Source organism: Chanos chanos, chromosome 8 (assembly GCF_902362185.1).
Source record: "Chanos chanos chromosome 8, fChaCha1.1, whole genome shotgun sequence".
Taxonomy (NCBI): Eukaryota; Metazoa; Chordata; class Actinopteri; order Gonorynchiformes; family Chanidae; genus Chanos; species Chanos chanos.
Genome location: NC_044502.1, coordinates 40544603 through 40550602, shown reverse-complemented (window position 1 = coordinate 40550602; position 6000 = coordinate 40544603).

Sequence of the window (6000 nt, the reverse complement as noted above, 5' to 3'; positions counted from 1 at the left end):
TATATGTGAAACAGACCCTTATCAGACCACATACCCTTCCTTCTCACACTAACATGTAGATATCGGATATAGTGGTACAATATGAAACAAGATATCTTGAGAAACTATCTTACATAAAGCAGCTTCACTCTGCTGAAGCAAAAGCATGGATCATACCACAACACATGTGATGTCGCCCTCAAGTGACCACATAAGATATTGCACAGCACAGTAATTTTGTTGTGTGCACATTAGAAGTCTTTTTCTCATCCATTGTTACAGATGTATTGAAGGCACACAAATTTGGACACGAGACAAATATTGTATGAAGTTCTGTTTTTTTGACTGTATTGTTTGTGCTGACATATAAATAAACGAGTGTTTGTGTAATCACTAAAAGCTCTTAGGATTCCGCCACATAAAACATGGACCGACTACAAAGAGCAAATAAAGTTAATAAAGAACTTGACGGGGAAATTGTTACAGAGCTTCAAACATCTTTTGAGTATTTGGTAACAAATATTCTTGACAGACGTTCCTGTTTAGAGAATGGCCTCAGTGTTTGACTGGGCAGGCTAAGTGGTTGACTCAACAGTCTAAGTGCCTGATCATAAAGTCTCTGTGGCTGATCATAGAGTCTCAGTGGCTGATCATACAGTCTCTTTGGCTGATCATAGAGTCTCAGTGGTCAAGTGAACAGTTTCGGTGGCTGATCATACAGTCTCAGTGGCTGATCATACAGTCAGTGGTTAATTGAACAGTCTCAGTGGCTGATCATAGTCTCAGTAGTTAACTGAACAGTTTCAGTGGCTGATCATACAGTCTCAATGACTGATCATGTAGTCTCTGTGGTTGACTGAACAGTCTCAATGACTGATCATAGAGTCGCAGTGGCTGATCATACAGTCAGTGGATGATCATGCAGTCTCAGTGAATGATTGAACAACCTCAGAGACTGATTGAACATACTTGGCGGTTCATTGAACAGCCTCAAAAGTTGATAGAACAGCCACAATGAGGGTACAGCTGATTAATAAATTCTTCTAACTCCTCTCTCATATTCTCCTCTCATAGTCTCCTACTGTCTAATGGGTTATAACAGGTAAATGAAAGGCTACTAGAATACATAGTTAATGATGGGGATTGCTTTGGTTATTTTGAGGTACCTCGGTGAGTGTCACAAAATGATGGTTGTGAAGATTGAAAAAATAGTATAGTGGGCAGATGATAGGCTCTAATTCTTATCCTCTAATTCTGAAGATGCTCAAGAGAGTTCATTTTCTCTTTTTAACTTCAAATGTCTATGCCAAAGACACCACCTAAGATGCCGATTAAAGATATGAGCGATTTGATTACCGCTGACAGTGAAAGCCACATTTCTTAGATGCTGTGTGTCCTCATATACACCACTAGGTGGCAGCACAAAATAACATTCTGTTACCAACTTTTCCATCACTTGAAGGAACAGCGGTTTGCCCAGTCTGTAAAAATGCTGATATGCATTTTTTAAAGATACATCGACATGTTTAAGTACACAAATTTTTTTGTGAAAACTGTAGAAATCTCTGTAACGACTGATGACAATCTTGCGTTACTGGTCCATGTTTGTGCATGTAAAGTTATGTGATTTAAATACGACCCTGACCTGCGGAACACATAAACAGTCTACAATACCATAAAACATGAACTCTACTATAAAACAATTACTTACAGTTAAAATTACTCAATTATTAAAACCCATTTTGCCTGATGTATTTGTAAAGTGCATTAGACAGAATACTGATTAACATTTTAGCCGGATAAAAACCGACGTGTCTTGTGACCACCTTCACAGAATGTTGTTTTTTGTAAAAACTAAGCTGAGCTAAATCCATACAGCTTTTTTGACTTCTTACAAACCCGCTGAAGTCTCCATCTGTTCTGATGTAGCACTATAGCCCACCTGTGCTTAACGATTCAGGATTCAGATGTAGAGAGCATCACTGACAGGTGCCCACAGCTGTTCCCTAGGCTCCCTGTAGGACAGCTGTAGACATTCCTCTTAGTTTACATAGATTCTTTTGCCTTGGTTTGGCCTCTTTCCTTGCCTCAGCTCCCTAATGATCAAAAAAAAAAAAAAGGATTTACAGACCGTGTCAAATGACTTTTGTCTCTCTTACCTAGTCCAAGGCTGTTTTTCAGCCACACACACGCACACACACACACACACAGACAAACACACACACTATTAAAAGGATCTCTGAATCATACCAACAATGAAAAAAACATCAAACATGACAAAAATTGTATAACGGAACACAAATCCAGATTATGATGCCATGTTGAATGAAGGAGTCCAGACGCGCATCTTATGGTTTTTCTAACGGACTGACTTCGGATCGTTCGGGTCCCCGTGTTTTCTGGCTTTGGTTTGTCTTCGCCCCCCGCTCCCCACACCCGCCGGCTGATGTCTGTAACGTCAAGGTCAGTGTTGATCTAGTTTCAAACTCCATGTCAGTGTCCATGTCTCTCCACAGGAGGGCAAGGGGTGGGGGGGGGTGAGTGCGGATTAATCATAAAGACACATATTTGACACATCAGCTCTGGTTCCACAGTACTGACTTTTACTCACGGCGTGATACGTGTTGTTTCTGAAAGCACCTCTTTTCCGTTTCTATTTTTGTCCAGAGTGATATCTAAACATCATTTTGAAAAAAAAAAAAAAATCATCTAATGAGTAAACGCTAGTTAATTTCATACCATTGTTGGGTCTCTCTCTCTCTCCCTCTCTCTCTCTCTCTCTCTCTTTTTCTCTCTCCCTCTCTCTCTTACGCACACACACACACACACACATACACACACACGCTCTCTCTCCCTCTCTTTCGTAATACTATTGGTCCTCATTGGTCACAGTTCTGATCTCCTTGGCTGGCACTGACGGGCCTTTTGGCATATGCATTCTCCTAACCCTTCCACCACATCATGTTGCGTTCCAGAGACACTCCTTCTTAACATTCTTTTTTTGGCCTCTATTTTCCCCCTCTTAGATCTGGAGCCATATGAGAGGCTGTGGTGAGATGGGAACTGAAGAGCCTGCCTGTCTCAGGAGGGAATCCCTGAGGTCATTCGAGGAGAGCTGGATTCACTTACCATTTTGAATGGAGGACAGACATGGAGAATTGGTCCTAACAGTGGGAAGCCTACTGTGCGTACTTGCGGGCAGAGTGCAGTGGCGTGTCTGAGATGACTGACCTTATATGCCCCTGCAGAGCACGCTGCTAATGATGCTATGCCGGAAGACCGAGGACAACCGACTTTTTTTCGACTTGGGACTTCTCTGCCAAACCAACATGACTTACAGCTTCATTTTCAAATAAAAAAAACAAAAAAAAACATCAACTATGATGCACCTACATAGATATTTCTGATTCAGAACACCACAAATTAAGTGTTTCTCCTTCATCTGAACATTTGTAAGGTTTATGAAATGCATTATAAATGTATAAAATATGTCTGGAGTAGGCCTGTCTAATGACCGGCTGGAAACGGCAGTGAATAAACTAGAATTCACTCAAGGCCAGGGCTCCTGCATGCCACGCATATCCACCATCAGTCTGGATCTGCTGTTGTAATGAAGGGGTGAGAGAGAGGAGATAAAGAAAGAGGCAGAGAGAGAGAGAGAGAGAGAGAGAGAGAGAGAAAGAGAGAGGACAGTGAGAGAAAGACAGAGAGATTGAGGGGTGTAGGGGTGTGTGTGTGTGTGTGTGTGTGTGTGGGAGAGAGAGAGAAAGAGAGGGAGAGATTGAGGGGTGTAGGGGTGTCTGTGTGTGTGTGTGGGAGAGAGAGAGAAAGAGAGGGAGAGATTGAGGGGTGTAGGGGTGTGTGTGTGTGTGTGTGTGTGTGGGAGAGAGAGAGAAAGAGAGGGAGAGAAAGAGAGACTGAGAAAGTGTGAGAGGAATTGAGAGAGTGAGAGAAAGGAGAATGAGAGAGAGAGAGAGAGTGAGAGAGAGGAGATGGAGCGGGTGAATGAGAGAGAGAGAGAGAGAGAGAACTCGGGTAAGAATTTATGGCGGGGAAGGCGATGAAATGATAATTTACAGTCTACACTCTACCGTTCTCCTGCCCTCCCCCCTGGCTAATGAGAAACGGCTGGTTGTGACTAGTTGTGTTACGGAGAAATGACTGGTTGTGTTACGGAGCGAACGGTGCGGCAGACCTAGACCCCCACCCCCCCCCCCCGCCCCTCCCCAAGGTGATGACACATCATTACTTTTTATTTCTGTCTCTGCTTTTTACGGCTCGGGCTCAGACTCCAACTTTTGCCCTGTATTCCCGACTACAATCGTGCTTACATTAACAATAACCTCCCCGCCTCCCAGGACAGACCCCCAGTTGTGTGAAATCCTTAGTCCGGAAACTCTAGATCATCGGGAATTAATGCGGTAATACATCACCTGGAAGCTCCATATCTCCACAAACCATTTTCCTCGGGAAGTGTTAAAAGGGGGCTTAATAAATTCAGGGTTATCTCTATAATGCAGTTTCCCTTCTTGAGTTTATATACAACCCGAAAGTGTTCAAAAAGATACCGAAACACTGTGGTCTGGTCAAAGTTCTGAAAAACAGGTACAGAGGAACACGACACAAAAACACAACAGACGCACTTTACAATACAAGTAGAATGGTAACTGCTTCTGAAAGTTTATTCAGTTAAATGGTACTGCATCTTCTCGTTACATTTTCAGGATTTTCACAGAAATAACAAGATATACAATAATATAATATGTATCCCATGATAATCAATAATGTAAATATCAAATCATATATGTAGAAGATGATGATGATGATGATATTTCAGTGTCACAATCCACATTATGAACGTATATCGTGAATACTTTCAGTTAATGTGAATACTGTGCAAAGAGCAGACTGTCCCAAGAAATAACTAAAGAGAGTGTGCAGGCTTGGTCAAAGATTATTCATCTCTGATAAAGTCGTTTGCTGTTGAAAATTAAGTGTGTACTATCTGACCCTGTCGCATACATACACGTATGATTATGGAGCAGCAATATGTAAATGCATTAATTATAACCAGAGGCTTATGACTACTGACGCGTTTTTTTTTTATGATATATAATTGTGCTGGTAAAAAGATTTTGTTCTCCTCATGTTTTGTATGTAAACTCACAATCATAAGATATTCGATTCCACACATACATGCATACACATACAGCATATGTGTCATTACTCTTCCACAAAACATTATGTATAAAAAAAAAAGAACACCGCTACCTTTCCATCTCTCCTTTCACCTACAGTTACAAACACAGTCACGTATACTCAGAAACACACAGAGACACATACAAAAAAAACACATATACACACTCGCACACTTTTAACATTCTTCATACTATTGCTCACTTTCTGTGCAGAAGATATTCGTTTTATTTAACATAACAAAAAAACAAAACAAAAAAAAAAACAGCATTTTATTAAATGAATGTCTAAGCAATTAAAACAGGAAAGTTTTTCCCCGCCGTAAAGAGTACGGTGTGACGCGAGTTTGATCTTTGATGTCAGTTTGACGTTGAGTTTTAAGTTTATAAGTTTTAAGTTTATATCATTTTGTTTTTTGTTTTTTTTTTTTGATGGGGAGTGGGGTCTTTTCTTGAGGAAAAAAAAATCCATTAAAAAGCTTTCTTCTTCTTCTTCTTCTTTTTTTTTTTTGCTTCAATAAACCACAAATTAGTTCCAGTGCCTTGCTTTGTTTCATTATAAAACAGGTCTCTTAATCTTCCTCGAATCTGTATAAAACAAACTCCTCAAAGCTGATCTATCAGCTTTCTCTTATTAATATATAGGGATGCTGGAGTAAAGCGCAAAAAAAACAAAACAAAACAAAATTTGATATGGAAATCTGCAAGAAAGCTAGGTGGCCTAAGCAATCTTTATTTTTTTTTTTCAGTGCTGTCCGTGATTCGCGGCACAGGCATCTGTAGTCTTTTGCTCTAAACGAATTTTTTTTTCTTTCTTTCTTTCCGT